General features: G+C 45.4%; 1 protein-coding gene across 20 annotated transcripts in view; it reads right to left on the bottom strand.

Annotated features, from left to right (window-relative positions):
• The window catches only part of celf2 (cugbp, Elav-like family member 2), a 654,485-nt gene that overhangs the window by 540,727 nt on the left and 89,232 nt on the right, over positions 1–24,526 (bottom strand). Inside the window, exon 1 of one of the 20 annotated variants that reach the window (XM_070897146.1) lies at positions 3,420–3,438. The exons of the other annotated variants lie outside the window; for them this stretch is intronic. The gene's annotated coding sequence lies outside the window, so the exon portion shown is untranslated. Of the gene's footprint in view, positions 1–3,419; positions 3,439–24,526 lie in introns of those variants that run through there. 20 annotated transcript variants of the gene reach the window in all.

Genomic DNA, 24,526 nt, shown 5'->3' with positions numbered 1-24,526 from the left:
TTCGCCGGGAGCACGTGGAAGCCAAGTACAAACAGCGGAAGGAGCACACGGCAACCCAAGCACCGCCACCCACCCGCCCCTCCAACCACCGTCTGCCCCACCTGTGACAGAGTGTAGATCCCACATTGGACTCTTCAGCCACCTGAGAACTCATTTCTAGTGTGGAAGCAATTCATCCTCGACTCCGAGGGACTGCCTGTGATGATGATGTATAGGTATGTGTGTGTATATATGTATTCACTCCTGTTGCCAGTAACAGCATCTTTCTGAATGGATTAAGGCTTCATTCTCCAGTACAAATTCTCTCATGGCCTACTGGGACCAGAAGTTTTCGAGAGTTCAGTTATAATGTACAAGTTTGTACTGTATGTTTCTCCAGTGAAAATAACGAAGTCAGCAATCTATTCTGAAAAACAGAGCTGATGGCCTGTAAAAATATGGTGACTGTGCATGAGTACGCAAACAGAATAATACACTGAGCTGGGACATCAAGTGTCAATATCATGGGGTGTCATCATTGAGCGATAGATGCAGGGCTGGTAAATATTATAATATGAAGCGACAGGGGTAGATGAGGAATATGCAGTGAACCAGACTAAGGTATGAGGAACGCAGCACAACAGAATTACATAGAATGTACAGTCCAGAAACAGGTCATTTGGTCCAGGCCGATATTTGTGCTCCACACAAGCCTCCTCCCACCTCTCTTCATCTAAACCTATCAGCATAACCTTCTATACCTTGCTCCCTCGTGTGTTTATCTCCCTACATTCTTGCTGCTGAGGGAGTGCAGCGAAGGTTCATCAGACTGATTCCCAGGACGGCAGGACTGATATATGAAGAAAGACTGGATCGACTAGGCTTATATTCAATGGAATTTAGATGAATGAGAGGGGATCTCATAGAAACATAAAATTCTGACGGGATTGGACAGGTTAGATGCAGGAAGAATGTTCCCGATGTTGGGGGAAGTCCAGAACCAGGGGTCACAGTCTAAGGATAAGGGGTAAGCCATTTAGGACTGAGATGAGGAGAAACTTCTTCACTAAGATAATTTTGAACCTGTGGAATTCTCTGACACAAAGTTGTTGAGGCCAGTTCGTTAGATATATTCACAAGGGAGTTAGATGTGGCCCTTTACAGCTCAAGGGGGTATGGAGAGAAAGCAGGAATGGGGTACTGAAGTTGCATGATCAGCCATGATCATATTGAATGGTGGTGCAGGCTCGAAGGGCCGAATGGCCTAGTCCTGCACCTATTTTCTATGTTTCTATGTTTACCCCTTAAATGCATCTATGTATGCTAAAGTGAAGAGGACACGAAACCCAGTCCATCACTTTGACCCCACACTCTACCAGGTCCTGATAGTCTGCATCCCAGAGTACTTAAGTGGCCCCAGAAATAGTGGATGCATTGGTGATCATTTTCCAACAGTCTATCGACTCTGGATCAGTTCCTATGGACTGGAGGGTAGCTAATGTAACACCACTATTTAAAAAAGGAGGGAGAGAGAAAACGGGTAATTATAGACCGGTTAGCCTGACATCAGTAGTGGGGAAAATGTTGGGATCAATTATTAAAGATGAAATAGCAGCGCATTTGGAAAGCAGTGACAGGATCGGTCCAAGTCAGCATGGATTTATGAAAGGGAAATCATGCTTGACAAATCTTCTGGAATTTGTTTCGAGTATGTAACTAGTAGAGTGGACAAGGGAGAACCAGTGGATGTGGTTTATTTGGACTTTCAAAAGGCTTTTGACAAGGTCCCACACAAGAGATTGGTGTGCAAAATGAAAGCACAGGTATTGGGGGTAATGTACTGACATGGATAGAGAACTGGTTGGCAGACAGGAAGCAAAGAGTCGGGATAAATGAGTCCTTTTCAGAATGGCAGGCAGTGACTAGTGGAGTGCCACAGGGCTCAGTGCTGGGACCCCAGCTCTTTACAATATACATTAATGATTTAGATGAAGGAATTGATGTAATATCTCCAAGAATGCAGATGACACTAAACTGGGTGGTGGGGTGAGCTGTGAGGAGGACGCTAAGAGGCTGCAGGGTGACTTGGACAGGTAAGGTGAGTGGGCAAATGCATGGCAGATGCAATATAATGTGGATAAATGTGAGGTTATCCACTTTGGGGGCAAAAACACAAAGGCAGAATATTGTCTGAATGGCGGCAGATTAGGAAAGGGGGAGGTGCAACGAGACCTGGGTGTCATGGTTCATCAGTCATTGAAAGTTGGCATGCAGGTACAGCAGGCGGTGAAGAAAGCAAATGGTATGTTGGCCTTCATAGCTAGCAGATTTGAGTATAGGAGCAGGGAGGTCTTATTGCAGTTGTACAGGGTCTTGGTGAGGCCTCACCTGGAATATTATGTTCAGTTTTGGTCTCCTAATCTGAGGAAGGACGTTCTTGCTATTGAGGGAGTGCAGCGAAGGTTGCAGACTGATTCCTGGGATGGCTGGACTGACATACGAGGAGAGACTGGATCAACTGGGTCTTTATTTACTGGAGTTTAGAAGGATGAGAGGGGATCTCATAGAAACATCTAAAATTCTGACGGGACTGGACAGGTTAGATGCGGGAAGAATGTTCCCGATGTTGAGGAAGTCCAGAACCAGGGGACACAGTCTAAGGATAAGGGGTAGGCCATTTAGGACTGAAATGAGGAGAAACTTCTTCATTCATAGAGTTGTTAACCTGTGGAATTCCCTACCGCAGAGAGTTGTTGATACCAGTTCATTGGATTTATTCAACAAGGAATTAGATATGGCCCTTATGGCTAAAGGGATCAAGGGGTATGGAGAGAAAGCAGGAAAGAGTTACTGAGGGAATGATCAGCCATGATCTTATTGAATGGTGGTGCAGGTTCGAAGGGCCGAATGGCCTACTCCTGCACCTATTTTCTAGGTTTCTATGTAAGCGACACAATATTTGGTTGACGGTCCTTATGTTTGAGCAGAAAGAACCTTTTACACCGGTCTTTCAATTCAGATTCCAGGAGCTTGGCATTAAGTACAATTTCCTAAACTAGTGGCAGGCTCAGAGAAACAGCTAAGAACTGCTTCTACCAGTCCACGTCTGCTCTTTGGATTTAACAGCCTATGTGCCGGGAGCCAGTTAATGGTGGCTGGGCTCCGGCAATCCATAGGTGATAGTCGATAGGATTAAACGTACTAATCAGTACTCCAATATTTTACTACCATTTGATACATCTGATAACCATGGTATTACTAACATGCTACTTCAAAAAAATGCATACATCAGAATTCAAGTATTGTCTGGAAAAGACCCTGCATAATATTATTGCTTGAACATTTAACACATTCATATCAAATTGCTCTGTCTGCTATTTTAAGAAAGGTGTTAGCCCCTATTAGGTGCTGTCATTGGCAATGCCTCTTGCGCGCCCTACCTGAGGGAGTGCTGCACTGTCGGAGGTGCCGTCTTTCGGATGAGACGTTAAACCGAGGCCCCGTCTGCTCTCTCAGGTGGACGTAAAATATCCCGTGGCACTATTTTGAAGAAGAACAGGGGAGTTATCCCCAGTGTCCTGGCCAATATTTATACCTCAACTAACATCACCAAAGCAGATTATCTGGTCATTATCACACTGCTGTTTGTGGGAGCTTGCTGTGCGCAAATTGGCTGCCGCGTTTCCTACACTCCAACTGTGACCACACTTTCATTGGCTGTAAAGTGCTTTGGGACGTCCGGTGGTCGTGAAAGGCTCTACAGAAATGCAAGTCTTTCTTTCTCTCAGTGCGGGGCCCGTTCACATTTCTGTGCATGCACGGAACCGTACAATGTAAAAACCGATGAGCGGCCTGCATGGGACATCTCAGACCACAGTGTGGCAGCCCACTTAGCAGGAACATTGGTACTGATTGTGTGCAATAACAACCTGTCATTTCTAGCCTTATATTCTTACGAAGTGAGATTTACATATTACATAAGATTACATCGGATATATACCCGCACAGACAGGCCATTCAGCCCAACCAGTCCATGACAGCGTTTATGCTCCACACGAGCCTCCTCCCGTCTCTCCTCATCTAACTTCATCAGCATAACCCACTATTCCCTTCTCCATCATTTGCTTATCTATTATATTAATATTGAATTAATTAAAAAGAGATGGAAAGTAAGGATATCTTTCACAGCTACAGTTGAAGTATATCTATCTGCAATGTAATAAAAGTCTAGAGCATAGTGAGTATTTCCTGTAAATGTCAGACCTACTTCCTGCTTTATTGATAATATCCCGAGAGTTGTAAAACTGCATGTCCTCCGACTCACTATGAGCAAAGCCACAGGAGATCTCGCGCAATACTAAACGCCTTAGTTAAGATAACATCGGATAACAGGACCGGAGGTAATAAGTATAAATTAGTGAAAAACAAGGTTCGAACAGGGACTGGAAAGAATCTGTTTGGAATAATCGGCCAGATGCAGAGTTTAGGGGTGTCTTAAACACTGGTGTGTGCTAGGCTGGGAGAGTTAGATTGCGATAGGAGTTAACTTCAATGGGCCAACTGGTCTCTTCTCATCCTTGAACTTTGTTCTTCTCCTATGGTTTTATTTTATACCTTCCCTCATTCTCATGTGAGTGCGTATGGTTGTTTTATGGTCAGCTGTGGCTCAGTGGGTAGCATACTCACCTTGGAGTCAGAAGGTTGGGGGTTCAAGCCCCACTCCAGAGATTTTAACACAAAAATCATGCCCAACTCTCCCAGTGCAGTGCTAAGGGAGCGCTGCACTGTTGGAGGTGCCGCTTTTCCGGATGAGATATTAAAGTGAGGTCCTGTCTGCTCTGTGAAAGATCCCATGGCACCATTTCAAAGAAGAGCACGGGAGTTATCCCCAGTGTCCTGGCCAATAGTTAACCCTCAATCAACATCACTAAAACAGATTATCTGGTTATTGTTGTTTGTGGGAGCTTGCTGTGCGCAAATTATCTGCCGCGTTTCCTACATTACAACAGTGACTACATTTCAAAAATCCTTCATTGGCTGCAAGCACTTTGGGACGTCCTGAGGTTATGATAAGTACGATATAAATGCAAACAATTTATTCTTGTTCCTTCATCTAAGTTTCTAAATTAAAAAAAAAGGAAAGGCTTGCATTCATATAATGCCTTTCACAATCACCAGATGTCTCAAAGCATTTTGCAGCCACTTTTGATATGTTGAATGAGGGATAAATATTGGCCAGGACACCAGGGGATAAGTCCCCTGCTCTTTTTCAAAATAGTGCCATGGGATCTTTTACGTCCACCTGAAAGAGTAGACAGGTTTAACATCTCATCCGAAAAATGACATCTCCAACAGTGCAGCACCCTCTCAGCACTCCACTGGAGTGTCAGCCTAGATTTTGGTGCGCAAGTCCCTGGAGTGAGACTTGAACCCACAACCTTGTGACTCAGAAACAAGGGTGCTACCCACTGAGCCACTAGCTGACCCCAAAAAGCCTTGAACACGCAGAAGTAGTAAGGTAATATAACTGCCTGATGCTGGCTTTTTATTTATTTTAACACCAGATCTGGGCTGGAGTTGAATCTAACCCTAATCCCCTTTTAACAAGAGCCTAATGAGTAAACATCTTTTTTTTCTCGCTTTCAGCTAAGTTGCATCAATCCATTTTTGGTACGAGGGAGAACGAGGCCAGTGGCTGATATGCCTGACGATATGTTACTGTTTATTCATTTACTTTATCCTTAAAATTAACAAGGAGAGTAAAATATGGCCCTTGGTGTCTGCTGCTGTAGACGTAGAAATGTTTCCAATCCCTCGTGCATCTATCTGCCCTTCTGACACTCGATATCTTTTCCCCTCAAGATACAGTTGCAGTGCTAGTTACACTTCACATTCAGTATCCCACCATAATGATCTACCAAACACAGCAACAAATTGAACTGTGCCTGAACCAGCGTCACACCCAATTAATGTCCTAAATCAGCAACCCCAGTGGTATTTTATGGTTGATGCTATTCCAGCCCCACGAGAGAATTTGTTTTTTTTAAACTGAGATCTTACCTTGAGACACTGATCAACACAACAACACATTCAGGGTTACGAATGTGGTTCATTGCATGACCCTAATTTCAAGACTTGCATTTACCAAGACTTGGAGCTGCAAGGGATTCCCAGAGGGGAAAAAACAGATATCCATTAGGGTCATAAAGCCGACCATTAATCATCGGTACGTTTTGACTCCTATGCCCCGAAGCAGTGATATTTGAGGTTTGGAATGCTTTTGTACTCTTTGTTCCATCTGTATATTATTTATGACTATCATGCTGACTCCAGCTACTGCACTTTCTATGAAACAAGGAGCTCAACATCTGAAGAATCGGCCTTAGAGGTTTCTCTCGCTATAAAACGTTGCTGCTGTCTCCATTTCTTATATATTGTGGTGACGAGGATCTCAGGTAGTCAACACGTTTTTGTATCTTAGCTTCTTACAGGCCAACTCTGCTAGACCTCCTGCTTGAAACTGAGTAAAAGGTGAACGCTCCTCTTTATTCTTTCAGCACAATAAATATTTTATGGAACAGGGGCAAGTTAGATGGTTGAGAACATCGCTGCACAATCTATACAATGTGACCCCGAGACACTGTACCCTACTTAGCACAAAGGATGATCCCTCTTTGCACCATGGGCACGTTGAGCGTCCTGACCAATATTTAGCCCTTAATCAACATACCAGAAACAGATCATCTGTTTATGATCACATTGCTGTTTGTGGGAGCTTGCTGTGCGCAAATTGGCTGCCGCGTTTCCTACATTGCAACAGTGACAACACATCAAAAAGGACTTCATTGGCTGTAATGCGGCAGCCAATTTGCACACAGCAGCTCCCACAAACAGTAATGTGATAATGAAGTGTGTTTTTAGTGCTGCAGATTGAGAGATAAATATAGAATCATAGAATGGTTTCAGCAGAGGAGGAGGCCATTTGGCCCGTCGAGCCAATGCCGACTCTCTGCAAGAGCACTTCCACTAGTCCCCCTCCTCTGCTCTTTCCCCGTAGCCCTGCAAATATTTTCCTTCACGTACTTATCCAACTCCCTTTTGAAAGCCATGATGGAGTCTACCTCCACCTCCCTTTCAGGCCGTGCATTCCAGATCCTAACCACTCGCTGCGTCAAAAAGACGTTTTTCCTCATGGCGCCTTTGGTTCTTCTGCCAATCACCTTAAATCTGTGTCCTCTGGTTCTCAGCGCTTCCATCAATGGGAACAGTTGCGCTCTACTCTGTGTAGACCCCTTACGATTTTGAATACCTGCATCAAATCTCCTCTCAACCTTCTCTGCTCGAAAGAGAAGATATTAGCCTGGAAATCAGGGATAACTCTGCTGCTCTTCTTCAAAATAGTGCCACAGGATCTTTTACGTCCACCTGAGAGAACAGAGATGGCCTCGGTTTAACATCTTATCCTGAAGACAGTACCTCCGACAGATTTTTGTGCTCAAGTCCCGGGAGCGGGACTTGAACCCGCAACCTTCTGACTCAGAGGCAAGGGTGCTACCAACTGAATCAAGGCCTTTTCACAACATCTTCAATTATTCCCTGCTGAATGCACGGTTCTCAGGCCTGTGAAAGCAGAGGGCTAATTATTGGTCATTGTTTCTCTAACAGCAGATGGGGAGTGTATAGAAACAACAATCACAAATGAATTATGGTGCCTCTTTGCTAAGATCCTTACATTTTTTATGAAGTTGTTAGACAGCAGTACAGAAGCTGCTGTTCAGTGGAAAGTGCGTTGACCTGGATGAATTCTTTCAGCCGAGTGTAATATTATTGCTGTTGGGGTAACAGACATGGGGGCAGAGCTGCCACTTTCCTCACCCTCTGACCACAAGACCCTGCCTTTCTGACCAGTGTCATCACATTGGTGACAAGTTTGATAATCCAAGCAAGCAGCTATAAATGCCACAGCTGTTTTTTGGACTTTAATGAATACTTACTGCCGAGGAGCTATTTCCTCAGATCAGATGGTGAGAGTGAAATTTATTGCAGAAATTCTGTTTTTCTTCACTGAACTGGAATAATGAGAATCGTTCTGCCACCGGCGTTTCCTGTGGGGACCGGCACTTCCTATAGGGATGGTGCATCCTCCAGGGATTGGTGCTTCCAGTCGAGAATGCCACTCCTGCAGGGAACGACACTTCCAGCAGGAAACAAATCTCAGAAAATCGATTTTCAGGTCACTTCATTTTAATGGATGGAAAGCTAGAGGCTATGAGCCTATGATGCACTTCCTGCGAATGCCCCATCACGCTGGGAGGGCCAATTGTAGAGTCATCCCTAACATTTGTTGTCTTTGCAAATCAATCACAGAGGTGCAGACACTACCTTACACTAGTATTAATACAGGCACCAACTCACAGCAGTATTAGTACAGAAACAGTGGCATCAATAAATTGGCACCCTGGTCGATTTTCAAAGGGGGTTGGGAACAACTCGGTCCTAGTTTTAACCCCTCCCACATGCCATTCTCGTTGGGCAAGGGGGTTAAAATCGAGGCCTCAGTTTCAAAACGGCACTGAAACCCCTAACCTAATATTGCTTAGGTACCTCCTGAAGTGTGCTGGGTCAATGGAACATCCCATAGCTTGAGAAAGTGGTGCTGAGCCGTCTTCTCGACAACTGAGTGGCTCGCTAGGCCACTTCAGAAGGCAGTTAAGAGTCAACCACACATTATGTGACGCCAGACCCACATCATAGGCCAGACCGGGTAAGGACGGCAGATTTCCTTCCCTAAAAAGGACTTTAGTGAACCAGATGGGTTTTTAACCACAATCTTGGAGTTTCATGACTGGGATGTCATCTGCCAGCTATTTTGAGGGCAGCAATTCACACTTGACATATCGAATCCCGGTAACCACTGATGACACGGTTTACAAGTGGTGTTCATAAAAGAAATATTCAGCAGAGAAAAAGGAAAATTAGTACCTCTGAGACATGATAGAGCCATTTAACTTCTATTGTGTTGTTTTCTGTTTAATTTTCAGTTATAGCTCTTCTGACTGAACTCGGTTTAGGATAGTACATGAATGCAATATAGGCCTTGACAACGAATTGTGTCGTTGTGCAAGAAAACGCAACATTTAAAGACTTAGATACAGGGCTAGAGATTCCACGGACCCTCGGATGCAAACAGAAGGACTTCCACCTGCCATCGTGACTGTCTGTGACCAGCCCTTTTACAGAACTGAGGCCAACGACTCGGCCGGATGAGTCAGCAGGAGTTGGAACGACACCCGAGGCCCAGGAAAGGGCTGAAGGAAAAAAAAAAAAGTCGCGGAATATTTTGGAATGCTCTTAAGGAAGCAGAGAGGCAGGATTCTTTCCGTCATTCTAGGGAGCATTGCAAGGCCCAATATGGGAGGGAGCTGGGTAGAATTCCTGGGCTAGCCTAGGAACATCTCCCAGACTCAAACCCCCAAAGCTGGCTGAAGATGTAAGGGGCGAGTTTAAGAGGCAACAAACCCGAGCTGGACAGCAACTTGTGGCGCTTCTTACTTGGGGTGGCAACCCAGTAGATCGGTGATCCGCCAAATTAGAACCCCCCGCCCCCCCACTCCTTCCCGATAGGATCGTGTGGCATAGCAACTCTTCCTGGCCCCCGGAATTTCAGATCCATAGTCTCCAAAATGAAAAGCAGGAATGAGAAAAGGGTACTTGGACTATCAAACCTATTTCTTCTCAACAACACCCATGTTCAGCTTGGTCTATCAAGCACTCTACCCAACCTATTTCATCTCCTGTGGACAGCTTCTGTAGAATTTGTGTCCGTCTCCTCTGAATAAAACCCGTGTTCGGGTCAAACGTTAAATTTGGCATTATTCAGCTTCAACCTTCCTTGGCACGTCATGGTCTTGATCCCATCATCTCTGGAACCATCATGGCTCAACCTCACTTTTCTTTATAATCTTCGGGATGGATCCTGGTGTGATTCCACTTTTTGCTCAGGCAGCGACACAGTTGACCCCAATGGCCCTTGGGGTAGGGAGGGAATAAGCAGTGAGGACTTCCTCACTTGATTGCTACACAGTGACTCCAGTTGGAATGGTGTGTCTGCACATTGGACGTTGAGAAGGGGTCCATCAGGCTTGTCTGTATTGGCCCAAGTAGTCAAATAGCTTTTGAACACTCATGGTGCACATGAAAATAATGGACATTTGAAGGAGGCACCAAAGAGTGCCCAAGGCTCGTAGATTCTCACTCCAGCAAGAGGCAACACCATCCAGGGCTTGGGGGGGGGGGGGGGGGGGGGGGGGGAATTAGTGGAGAAAAGAGACAAAATGAAATTTGCCTGAAACAAACCTCACTCCCCTTCATCAGCAAATAGTCATCCAGCTCTTTTTTATTTTGTTGAAGGTGTTACTCAACACGATATAGAGGGGTCTGAACACAGAAACACGGTTAAAAGCTGCTTCGCTTTCGGAAAAGTAGAAGCAGCAGTGAACAGGGAAGCTTTGTGCCGCTCAGCTCCGCACACCTTTGCCCCATGGAAATGCAAGGGGATGTACGGCAGTCTACCACGAATACGCGCCATGCTTCTGCCATGATCTCAAAGGCGCCCGAAATGTGAGAGCCATCAGAAAGGCAAGGTGACATCTTTTTGCTTCAACACAGCAATGAAAGAACTCAGTGGAAAACAGTCCGTGCGGCAACAAGACAAGTCACAGCACACAACTGATTCACTACGCTGCAACTGCAGAGCTCCAGAGTTTTGCGAGTTGTCAGTGGAACCAGTGGATGTGGTGGAATTGGATTTCCAAAAGGCATTTGACAAGGTGCCACACACAAAAGGTTACTGCACAAGATAAAGGTTCATGGGGTTGGGGGTAATATATTAAGCATGGATAGAGGATTGACTAACTAACAGAAAACAGAGGGTCGGGCAAAATGGTTCATTCTCTGGTTGGCAACCAGTAACTCGTGGGGTGCCGCAGGGATCAGTGTGGGACCCCAACTATTTACAATCTATATTAACGACTTGGAAGAAGGGACTGAGTGTAACGGAGCCAAGTTTGCTGACCAAAAAAAGATGGGAGGAAAAGCAATGTGTGAGGAGGACACAAAAAATCTGCAAAAGGACATAGACAGAGAGGATGTTTCCACTGATGGGGGAGACTGGAACTAGAGGGCACGATCTTAGAATAAGGGGCCGCCCATTTAAAACAGAGATGAGGAGAAATGTCTTCTCTCAGATGGTTGTAAATCTGTGGAACTCGCTGCCTCAGAAAGCTGTGGAAGCAGGGACATTGAATAAATTTGACAGAAATATCGACAGTTTCTTGAGTGATAAGGGGATGGAGGTTATGGGGAGTGGGCAGGGAAGTGGAGCTGAGTCCATGATCAGATCAGCCATGATCTTATTGAATGATGGAGCAGACTCGAGGGGCCGTATGGCCTACTCCTATTCCTATCTTTATGTTCTTATGTAATGTTCTGGCCTTTTCGGGCTTTCACTGTGAAGCCAAAACTAATTTTACTGCATTTCCAGCTCACTAACATAGTGATGCTGGAGAGACTCAGAAATCAGGACTTAAGTGGTTCCGTGGGAGTCCTTTTATAAGCAAACTCAATGTAAAAGTTCCTGTATTCTCATGTACCAAGAAATGTCCCCCACCATCCCTTTCCTCCAAGGGTGCAGCAGTCCGAACATATTCTTCCTACCCATCTTGCTGCATTAGAAAGTGATGAATGTGACTGAACATAAGATTGTAATAAGGTCACTGCACAGACCGTTAAGCTTCGGGTCTTCCCTTAGTTATGTTACCTTTTCTAATAAAGTCTGTCAAAAAGATTAGTCATTGAAGTTTCTGGCTGCCCTAGTGTTGGTTTGTCTTTTTCATGATCTTCTTCGTTCATTCCTGAAGATATTGGCTCACTCACAGGGCTACCGTCCCACAAGTGGCCATCACTCCCTGGCAGCTCACCCGAGTGGCTATTATTCACGTGCGAGCCTCGACACTGAACGTTGACAAGCTATTAGAAAGTGCAGGACGTCACAACGAAGACCGATCTTATCCTCGCCTGATGTTCAGACACGTGTGTCCAGTCCTGCCACGACTGTCACGCTCCTCAGGAGCAGAAACCTTTGCTTTTGCATGCTTGCTCTGCCCACTGACACCCGATGGACACTCCGGTTGAGAATTGCCCTCGTCATCTCCTCAAGGGGGAGTTTTGGAGCAAGTTTCATTGGAGCCAGAACCAGGAACGATGTAGTTAGTTTCCTTCATTACAACGGTGGCTACACTTCAAAAAGACTTCATTGGCTGTAAAGTGCGTTGGGAGGTCCTGAGGTGGTGAAAGGCGCTATATAAATGCAAGCCCCTCTTTCTTTAACTTGGTTATTTTCTTTTCAGTGCTTGTTTTTAGACATGTTTTAAGTAAGCACTGGTTCTTTTTGACAGCAGACTTGATATGCGTTGAGTGTATTCAAGGCGGAGATAGATTTTTGGACTCTAAGGGAATCAAGGGATATGGGGATGGGGTGGGGGGTGGGGTGGGGTGGGGTGAAGTGGAGTTGAGGTCGAATATCAGCCATGATCTTATTGAATGGCGGAGCAGGCTCGAGGGGTTATATGGCCTACGCCTGCTCCTAATTCTTATGTTCGTATATGTGGTTGACCGATTCCATTGTGTTCCTATTGTGTGCACTAGGTCCCTGCAGCACAGCAGGTCTCCAGTCATCCTGGTTAATCCTTGCCACTGGATAAAGGCCTAGCTCTGTCAAGCCCGTGTGGTAGCTGATGTGCAATGGTCACCACACGTTAAAGAAATCCACGAACAGGCATCTTCCACCCCCTCAATCGGAGTTCAAGACTGGAATATCGGGTCCTTCATTGAAACATCGGTGAACTCTCGTGGAAGCAAGTCATCCTCGTTCGAGGGACCGCCTATGTTGATGTGTCCCTCTTCTATCCTCAATCAATTCCTCAGCTTCTTGCTGGATGACGGTGCCCCTCTGAAGCATTCTTGCCATCTCTACTTTTAAAAATGTGGGAAGGGTGAAGAAAAACCATCGGGCCCCATCAATGGTTGCCAAATTTGTTAGACATGGCCATTTCCCCAATCGCTAACTCCAAGAAGAGGCGAAGAAATCTGTAGCCAAGTTCAGGAAATTCCTCCACAACTCTGAGGCACTCAAGCAAACTCCAGGGAACCTCTAAGCAGCTGGATGAACTTCTTCACACAGAGACAGCAATACATGCAGCCAGTTGCTGCATTAGATAAATATAAATATTGTGTATATTCTAATTGTCATCTGCTAGCAATACACAGCTGATTCCTGAACCAAAATGTCACAGAGGGCAATTGAGTGTCACTTATTTGGTGTAAGCTCTTGGTTCTAAAAATCTCACCTTTTTAACAAATTTCACTTTTCAAAATGACCGCATGATGTATATTTAAATGTGTTCACATAAATCTCACTAACACTTCCCTGATGTTAACTGCCTGGACACACATTATTAGAGCATCTAAGGACACTACAATGACTCCACGAGACAGTGTGTTGTATTTGAACTGTCGTGACCTTAAGTCCTTTATTAGTTAACTCCAGAGTGAGGATCACACCTGGTGGTCTGCCTTTTATACTAGGCCAGGCACGCCTGTACAGGTAACCTACGAGTCTCCCACTGCTGTGCCCTCTGGTGGCACAACTTGTGATAGTACTAACAGTAGCCATGTAGGATACATGACACACATGGTCACGTGTTCACAGTAAAGGCCTGTGTGCAGGTAGGACTACGTACAGGCAGGGTATTAATGGGCTGACGGGAAGCATTTGCTGATGAAAGGCTGTCAATAATTACAGTGTCAGTCATTGCCTCAGTGGGTAGCACTCTCGCCTTTGAGTCAGAAGGTTGTGGGTTCAAGTCCAGGGACTTGAGCACAAAAATCTAGGCTGACACTCCAGTGCAGTGCTGAGGGCGTGCTGCACTGTCGGAGATGCCGTTTTTCAGATGAGACGTTAAACCGAGTCCACTTTGCCCTCTCAGGTGGATGTAAAAGATCCCATGGTACTATTTTGAAGAACAGCAGGGCAGTTATCACCGGTGTCCTGGTCAATATTTATCCCTCAATCAACATCAGAAAAAACAGATTATCTGGTCATTATTACATTACTGTTTGTGGAAGCTTGCTGTGTGCAAATTGGCTGCTGCGTTTCCCACAATACAACAGTGACTGCGCTTCAAAAAGTACTTCATAGGCTGTAAAAGTGCTTTGGGATGTCCGGTGGTCGTAAAAGGCGCTATCGAAATGCAAGTCTTTCTTTTTATAATGGCTTTAGGTACATTAGATCTTAGCAGGTTAAATGTGTTAAATCATCCTTCTCAAATGTTATTACATTACATATATACAGACCAATGATGCCACAGAATGTTCAGTGCTAACATTTCAATTCATCACTTCAATATTGTAATCATTTCCTCTCCCTAACCTCAATGGCCTTACGCTTCCATAGAAGCAAAAAGCCCCGAGTGCTACCAAGCTTTTCTCAAAGTACTGAGGAGGTAATGGAGCACATACCGTGCACACAGAGTCTGTCACAGCTCAATAACATGGATTCCTAAGTACCTACAGCTTCCAACTTGGGTTTTTTTTTTGTATCCCTTTCATCAAAACGCAATTATCCCGGGCTTCGACCAAAAAAGAAACTCTTAGCTGGGGAAGGACAGCTCGGGGACGCCACATTAAAGCTCGGTTACACAGCTGTATTGGTAGGGAGACGAACCCTCGCCGCCGAGCTGCAAAACCCGGACAAATTCCTGGTGAGAAATCCCAGTGATAATAACATCCTTCAGTGACACCGTCCCGACATGGCCATCCGTCAGTCCCACTGTACCCGCACCCGAAACCTCAAAACATTGACGGCAGCGTTACTGTCAGGAAGCAGCAGCAAACAATGGCATCACGGATAGAAGTTTAAAACATCCAAGGCATCCAACCATTGTCTACATGGAAATAGCTTTTCATTTATGACTCTGGCTATGATTCATCAAACTATATATATTTTGAAGACTAAACTATAAACAGAGTTTCGAAGGAAAAATAATAGGCAACCTGCGTTGTTTTCTGTTTATTTCTCGGCTATTTGTTTTGTCTTTTAAAAAAAATGTTTTCCTTTATTATCTCTCTACATCCAGAAATCTGACCAAAAGCGGAAACGAAATGAGTCATCTCCTCCCCTTTGACTTCAATAGCTACCGGGGGAAACGCACCGAACGTGGGGCTAAAGAGATGGATGTCAAGTTCTGGCCCTGGGCGACTTGCCTGACCTGGTTGTCTATCAGAGAACTGACAAAACCCATCAAGGCAAAGGACTGTCAGGATTGTGTACATGAAGCAGAAGCTCAAGACTGACCCCAATGGCCAGGCTCGGTCAGCGGGAGCGAAATCTGACCACTAACTTCACCCTTTGAATGTTTCAGGACATATCTGAACAGAATATCTACGTCATGTCAACCCTTTCCTATCTATAACTGCCTCCTCTCCCTCTGCCCTCCTTTCTGACTCCCTTATTCCCCTTTCTCCCCTCCACTCTTCTCTCCCATCTGCCTCCTCTCCCTGCCTGGGACAATGAACCCCAATCTCTCACCCTCCTTGACCTAAATATTATACCGGGCTTTGATGCCAGAGGAGATTGGCTAGTGCAAGTGTGTGGAGATGTGTATGTTTTGTCTGTGTAGATAATATAATATATATAAATAAATAAAATAATTAATGTGTTCATATATACACAAACACATACATTAATTTTTGCTTGCAGCATTTGTTCCTATCCTGTAATTAGCCCCCCCATCCATGCAGCCAGTGTTTGTAGCTACCAATCATTGTTATTGATTTTATTTTAACCACACGTCTATGAAGGGGTCATTTATGATGCATGAACTAATGAGATTCCTCTGCAGAACAGAGAGCGCAGATCATTGCAAGCCCAGAGGTCTCTGCAATGAAGATTGTATTGCTCAAAATCTGAATTCAATATGACTTTGTATTTCCAGGGTAACGAGGGATTGATGGATGAAGAGATGGACCACTGACTGCCTGGATGAAAGGTTCCTGCTTGCGGTCCCCCACACACAATGACTGACCGTGCAAGTGTGGGGGAGATGCCATCAGGCGATAGCTCCGAATCTGCACAGGGTCACCCAGGGAGCTCTTTGCAGACCAGCCAGTATGTAGTTATAGAGCAGCAGTATCACAGGCCAAGCCGCCTAGTCTCTCGGGTTCCCAACTCTGGTTGGACGTATTCCTGGAGGTTTCACCACATGACCTCTCCCAACAACTTGTATTTATATAGTGCCTTTAACGTAGTGAAAGGCGCTTCACAGGAGTATTAGAAGACAAAGAATTTGACACCGAGCCATATAAGAAGAAATTTGGGCAGATGACCAAAAGCTTGGTCAAAGAGGTAGGTTTTAAAGAGCGTCTTAGTAGGAAAGAGAAGCGAAGAGGTTTAGGGAGGGAGTTCCAGAGCTTGGGGCCCAGGCAACAGAAGGCATGACCACCAATGGTTGAACAATTATAATCAGGGATGCTCAAGAGGCAAAATTAGAGGAGCGCAGATATCTCGGGAAGTTGTGGGGCTGGAGGAGATTACAGAGATAGGGAGGGATTTGAAAACCAGGATGAGAATTTTGAAATCGAGGCGTTGCATAACTGGAAGCCAATGTAGCCCCACCTCCAATCGCCTTGCCCATCTGCGATATTTTTATAACAAATAAACAGAAGTGTTCAAAATAAAATGAAAAAAAACCCATACAATTTGTTTTAATGACCCCACGTGACTTTTTCTCCTGGGTAAGCAGTGTCCAGATGAATCTTTAATTCCTGGAAACTCCAGGGAAATCCTGGAGGGTTGGCAACCCTGCGAAGGTATGATGTGGGAAGACAGGAAGAGAAAATAAGAATATGGGAGGAGAAAACCCCAGCCAGTCCATTCAGCCCGCTCCTCCATCTGTGTCCATCTTCGTGAAGCTTGCGTTGAAATAGCGACTCTCAGAAATATCAAAAACGCTTCACATAGGCAAATGTTGCATCCATTGTGTGTAGAGAAAGATCCCATAATAGCCAAAAAATGAGTGACCAGTTGGTCTTTTTTTGGTTGCAGTGGTTGCCGGGGGGGGGGGGGGGGGGGGGGGGTGTATCGGCCAGGACATGGGACAACTTCGAATAGTGTTATGCCATTTTTAATGCCTACCTGATATCTCAACTGAATGACAGCTCCTCTGACAATGCAGCGCCCCTTCAGCGCTGCAATGGAGAATCAGCCTTGATTGATGTGCTTCGGTGGGGCACTTGAACCCATGACCTTCACACACAGTTTGGCCATTCACTATAATTTTCCACCCCTCTTTCTCTTATACAGCTTTTAATTCCATTCGACTGAATGCAGCTTTAAAAAGAAATTGAAAACACAACTGTTCTGTCAATTGAAAATGTTATTAAAATAATGTTTGCGTAGGTCTGTAAGGAACAGTCCCTGAACACCTCAGCACACAAATAAGCAGAATGTGAGACTTTGTGCTGTCCTGTTAAACATTACAGATAGGCTCTATAATTGCATGTAATTATACTTGTGCATAATTAGGATAAATTACTGCTATTATAATGTTGTTTTGCTGCAAGAGTAGATTTTATAATAGTTCTCTGGTCAGAGTTGTAAAAGTACAGTGAATATTAATTGGGGCTAGGAACTGAACACTTTTAGCATCCAACTTTCCTCTCCCGATAGTGCTATTCTGGTTTGGGGGAGGTACAGTATCCACAGACATTAGAAGACCTCCCCGCCCCCAAATGGTTAGGCGTGAGTCTCGATAGCAAGTGGCAGCAGGCTCTTTGACCATGAGGGGCATCCAACGGTTGAAGGGTTGACAACGAGACTGCACAGATTAAAACTTACACAAGGAGTGGTTAGGATTTGGAATGCACGGCCTGATACGGTGGTGATGCAGATTCTTTAGTAGCCTTCAAAAGGGAATTGGTTAAATACTTGAAAGAGAAAACTATGCAGATGTATGTGGAAAGAGCAGGGGGGGGACTAACGGGATTGCTCTTTGAAAGCGCCGGCGCAGACTCGATGGGCTGAATGGCCTCCTTCTGTGCTGTACTGCTCTATGATTCTATGAAAGTCAAACCCAATCTTGATCTTAACGGAGATCGGAGTGCGTAGGGCTATCTGGACGAGTGCGTGATTTCCATGACCCCACACCTCACCCCTCAAGACCAGAAGTGCTGTGGCAAATTGAAGCGCGCATGTCACCATTCTGACTGTCAGCTACAACAACTTGCATTTATATAGCGCCTTTAGCATAATAAAAACGTCCCAAGGCGCTTCATAGGAGAATTATGACAAAAATTTGACATCGAGCCACACAAAGAGAAATTATGTCGGCAGGGGCCTGGGACAGAATGTGGGGACCTGTACAGCTTTGGGACCACACCAGCCAGTGCAATCACCCAGAAAACCATCGGAGAGGGAAACTCAATCCATTCTTGTAGTTCAGCGGAGCCATCACCCTTGGACCCAATGTCAATATGGGATCCACACCGCAACACACATATTTCAGGACACAGGTTTGCACTATACCACGTCAGGATTGTTACGTATGTAACTATGTAATACTTGCCACCAGATGTGCAGGGCCAGTATAAAATGTCGGCTGCCATGTTGTTTAGGCACTCTGGAGTTGTAATAAAGACTAAGGTTGCACTAAGTTTAGTTCCCAGCACTTGAGAATGTGAATAGAGGGATTGTGAATGTGTCAAGTGGTGAAGAGAATCATGGGAAGATTGCTGAAAGAAATGTCAAGCTGCAATAGTGCGATACTTGCAGTGTCGACACAAAAAGAGGTTACTCAGAGTGTGGTCAAACATGAATTACGTGAAAAGCGAAGTCAGGTATGAGTCAGACGAAGGGACTGCTATAACAAGCCATAAAATAGGGAAATACGAGGCCCCGAAACTGTAAACAGACTAACATTAGCGCCCGCCCTGTCTGGGGGACCTGTTGGCCTGCCATTGGATGTACTCGGGGGAGAGTTAGAAAGGGATAGGATGGACCAAGTGCTAATCAAATGTGTTATGTTCTGAAAATGTGTAACTGTTGAGCTTTTGCATTGTTACGAGACTTGTCCTGAGGGAGTTGAACAAGCTCTAATAGAGTGTGTTCCTTTATCTTGACAAGTCCCGGCCGGAGAATCTTCAATAAAGGTCTTTTACAGAAAAGGCAACAAAGGTGTTCGTGTGTCAGTGTATTCGCTGAAGCAGATTGAGGGAAAAAGAATCCGTATTATCATTTGGTGTCAGAAGTGGGATCTCAACAGACGACTGCCGAAAACTTGCGAACTAAGAGCCGAACTAGCCTCGGATGAGACGGGAGTGAGTATACTTTAAATACCACTTCAGTTCCAAAAGTCTGAGGAAAGTTTTGCCACTCGCTGGTTCTCAGGTAGCGTCTGAACGAGATCCAGATCAATCTGGCGAATACCTTTTTAACTTAGGAAATAAGTGACCAAGTCAGGTACGACGTCGACTTTGTATATCACTTAGTCCGTCTAGGCGCTGATTGGACTTAAATTGCGCGGCGACGCGGAGGGATAGGGAAATAGACAATCGCGCGGCGACGCGAATAGGAAAACCGCGGGGCGACGCGGAAGAAAAAGGAAATTGTGTAAAACTAAATCGCGGGGCGATGCGGGATTATGTAAGGATTATCGCGGGGCAACACGAGGGATTGTGTAAACTTAAAATTGTACTTATGCCAGGTATGGCGTCGATCTTGTATATCACTTGGTCCGCCTAGGCTCTGGATAAGGTAACCTATTCCACCGCGGGGCGACGCGGGGGACAATCGGGATTAATTAGGACATTGATCATACGCGGGGCGACGCGAGGATGGGTAATCATTTAGATGAAACTACGGATGCGGGTAGTCCGCTGCAGAAATTATGTGAGGAATTTCCGGAAAAGGGCTGAACAATTTAGACTGTTATCTGAACAAATTATTTGGAGATTATTAGGAGATGACCAATGGCCCCTAGGAGGCACTAAGAGTGTAGAGGTGGCAAAAAGAGCACAGGAATTAATTTGGAAAAAGGGACGAAAAAAAAGGGATAAAAGCTTAATTGCAAATGGAGACACTATTGTCAAAAACTAAAAGGTTATAACTTGCGTAACTACGCAATGCCATAAAAAAAGCTGATAGTGACTATCTTAAGTGACATATGGATCCAAAAATAGAGCCAGCCAAACAATTAATAGTAAAGAAAAGAGACTTTTGTGAATGTCTGTTTTTGATTGAGAGTACTTGTGTGATTTTGACTGCGGAATGAATGAAAGCCTGTTTGGGAAACCGGGGAGTTGTGGTTTGTTTTAGCTCCACCCACTTTTTCCAAACAGAGTGAAAGTTTTTTTAACCCTTCATAGTGTTGTCCTGTATATGGGAAGTTTAAGTGTGTGAATCTTATTGAATTACATTTTAAGTTAGAAACGCAGGTGTGGATTTATTCGGATGAATCACTTATGTCAAGTTGGCAGGAAAACGCCACTAAATTAGGATTCTCATTGATGGAGGGAGGACATGTTAAAACCGTAGACGTCTTAAAGAAAGAGTGCGTGCATGAAAAACGTACTAAGAGTTCCACTGGGACCTCTGAAAAGGGTATTGACAGACTACGTTGTCAAATGGTTGGCTTTGCACTGACCGAGGCTGAGGACGACGGCGCCTCCTACACCTGGACCCCCTGGTCCCCCGCCACAACCCCCAAATGGTGGTGCCTAGAATGATGAGTCAAACTAAAAACCCTACAAAGGATAAGTTAGCCTCGGAAAAACCAATGCCAACCATCCAAGATGTCATAAAAGCACAGGAGGACGCTCCTGAAAAAGATAAACTGTTGTGGAAAGATTATGGATGTACTTATGACAATGTTTCTAAACTCTGGACCACTCCCACGGAACAGACTTGCATGTCTGACGAGTTGGCCCTATGGGTTATTGAATGTATGCACTTTGCTACTCATTGTGGAGCCAGGACAACAAGTGACATGCTTTTGGCCACTTGGTGGCACCCTAGACTCCAGGCGCTGGCCCAGAACATCAGTAGTCGCTGCCTTGTTTGCCAACAGCATAATCCAGGGAAAGGAGTCCCCTGTGATTGGGGTAAGACGCCCCTACCAGAAGGTCCCTTTGAGACCTTGCAGTTGGACTACATTGAGTTGCAAAGAGTTCAGTGTTACAAATATGTGTTAGTAATAGTAGATGTGTTTAGCAAATGGATCGAAGCTTACCCTACCCTGGACAATAAGGCTCGAACTGTTGTTAAGGTGTTAATGAGGGAAATTGTTCCTAGATATGGTATCCCAGCTCGACTGAGTTCCGATAATGGCCCTCACTTTATTGGCCAAGTTAACAAAGAATTCTGTTCCCAGATGCGCATTAACCAGCAGCTGCATTGTGCCTACCGACCCCAAGCTGCGGGACTAGTTGAACGTGCTAATCAAACTCTTAAAACTAAGCTTGCAAAACTGGTAGCATCAACCGGACTCAATTGGCTCAAACTCCTTCCCATAGCTCTATTCCAGATCCGAACTACTCCCACCGGTAAGGCTAGACTGACCCCCGCTGAGGTCATTTATGGTAGGCCCCTTAGGACCCCATGGAATCAGAATGTTCCCTCTACTGTCCAATTCCACCACATGACTGAGGAAATGACTACCTACGTTCTTGCCCTGACTCAGGCTCTGCGAATAGCCCACAACCAGGTTCGAGATGCTCACCTCGACCTCCCAGTTTTGCCCGAATCGTCTCTCGTGGCACCAGGGAAGTATATCCTGATTAAGAAATGGATTCGAAAGGGACTAGAGCCACGATGGGAGGGGTCTTTTCAGGTGTTACTTACTACCCCCACTGCAGCTAAGGTCGAGGGGAGAAGCACCTGGGTTCACCTGCACCACTGTAAACTTGTCACCCCATAACGAACCTATTTTACTGGTTGTCCTAACCCCTGTTTCTGTTCCAGACTTCCTCTTCTCCATAGCTGAATAAGGTCCTTCCTAGGAGCATCCCGATTACCGAGTGGGTCCCAAGGAGAACAGTTTGAACCCCTGCCCATAGTGATAGACAACCAGCTACACCGACGGTGACCTGAGAAGAGAGGCGAGAAAACCGAACTCTTTGAATCAGCAAAATATTCGGACTATTTATCCTTGTCCATCGAGACGCTACAAGAAACATTTTGTTCTCGAGTAATTGTTAACCTAGAGCGATAAGATGAAACTGTGTCTGTGTGCCACAGTCTGTGTAGTAGCGTTGGTGTACGTCAAGTCTGGCGCGTGGGAAGCGAGAGCTCTATGTAAACACCTTTTTGTATATGTCTTATGTTTATGCGCGAAATGGGAACTTTTCTAGTTGCTGGGTGTGCTCACATATCCCTATACATTCCAAAGGGGGACTTCCTTTACGCTCCGTTCCCCTGACCCTAACTGAGACTGTCAAGTGGCTTCTGAGCCAGAATGGCATGAGAGGAGGGGAGCCAATGCAAGAACGAAAGATGAAAGGCAGCTCAAGAGAGGGATCACAGAGGGCAGAAGGAGCATCATACCGTTACCGTGTGGACAACCACGGGGACATCACCGAGTGGGAGAGTGCTGGGTACCCCATTAGTCAAACGTTCCAGGGATGGTACCAACCACCCTATGACCATAAAAAGGAACCCCCATTCTTAGTCCTGACCAATACCTCGGGGATCGGGAGGCCAACCGGAACCATATGTTTAACCCGAAATGACACTAGCAGCAAGGGGCATATCATAGGGTACAGCGATTGCCCACACAACCTCAACATCACAACAGGTGCACTATCCTCTCTCACCTTCTGAATAAAACAGGTGGAGGTCTGTGGGCCCAGTCTTGGGACCCCAACACAATATATAAAAAGGCAGCGTATAACGGCACGTATTTTGTGTGCGGGCATAGGGCATATCCCTGGTTACCTAGGCGATGGACAGGGTCCTGCTATTTGGGATATGTGGTGCCATTTGTGCGGCAAACACCTCCAGCTGACACAGGCGAGCCCTCACCCCCGCCGAGAGGTTCTTTGGGTTCATGATGTTCCCATTCAGGATAGGACGTACCATGGATGAAGTACAGAACCTAGAGAGGGTATTGGAACAGATAGCTAACTATACTGCTGAAGCTCTGGAGGACATCACGGCCGAAATGGTAGCAATACAGACCGTAGCATTACAAAACCGAATGGCCCTCGATTACCCGTTAGCTGAGAAAGGGGGGGACATGTGCCCTGATAGGATCTGAATGTTGCACTTACATTCCCGATAGTTCAGAAAACATAACCAATCTCGCTGATCACATAAGGAGGGGGGTAAAGAAGTTATCCACGCCGGCAGGAGAATCTAGCTAGTTTGATTGGCTATTAGGTGGATCCTGGGGATCCTATCTAATGCATGGGGCAATTATTCTCATCGTAGTAATAATTACCTGTTGCTTGATTATCGGTTGCTTTAACCTTTGTTGTAAAGTCATGACGGCAAGGTTAGCAAACCCTCTTGTGGCCATGGGCTCCCGGGTTATGATCCAGCAAACTAAAGACCGACTTGACAAGGAGGATCAGGAAAGAGAATGCGAGTGGCTGAATGCGATACTCCTGGAATAGTCACCAGGGTTATCATGGAATGATAAAGGGGGGAATGAGAATGTGAATAGAGGGATTGTGAATGTGTCAAGTGGTGAAGAGAATCATGGGAAGATAGCTGAAAGAAATGTCAAGCTGCAATAATGCGATACTTGCAGTGTCGACACAAAAAGAGGTTACTCAGAGTGTGGTCAAACACGAGTTACTCGAAAAGCGAAGTCAGGTATGAGTCAGACGAAGGGACTGCTATAATAAGCCATAAAATAGGGAAATACGAGGCCCCGAAACTATAAACAGACTAACATTAGCGCCCGCCCTGTCTGGGGGACCTGTTGGCCTGCCATTGGATGTACTCGGGGGGGGGGGGGGGGGGGGGGGAAGTTAGAAAGGGATAGGATGGACCAAGTGCTAATCAAATGTGTTATGTTCTGAAAATGTATAACTGTTGAGCTTTTGCATTGTTACGAGACTTGTCCTGAGGGAGTTGAACAAGCTCTAATAGAGTGCGTTCCTTTATCTTGACAAGTCCCGGCCGGAGAATCTTCAATAAAGGTCTTTTACAGAAAAGGCAACAAACGTGTTCGTGTGTCAGTGTATTCGTTGAAGCAGATTGAGGGAAAAAGAATCCGTATTATCACACTCAGCCTCGTGGAGTTCTTGTGTACATAATACGGATACTTAGTTCATTAGTGAGATACGTTTGCTGGGATGGATCAAGCAGCAGGCTGTGATGGTGGCAGTAGCAAACTGGGGGCAGAACTGGCCACAACTCAATATTGCAAGGAAAGCGAGCCAATCAATAATGGCATTTTACAATTACCAGTCTGTGAAAACTGCAATTAAA

Source organism: Pristiophorus japonicus, chromosome 13 (assembly GCF_044704955.1).
Source record: "Pristiophorus japonicus isolate sPriJap1 chromosome 13, sPriJap1.hap1, whole genome shotgun sequence".
NCBI lineage: Eukaryota > Metazoa > Chordata > Chondrichthyes > Pristiophoridae > Pristiophorus > Pristiophorus japonicus.
This window is presented reverse-complemented; position numbering and strand designations above follow the sequence as displayed.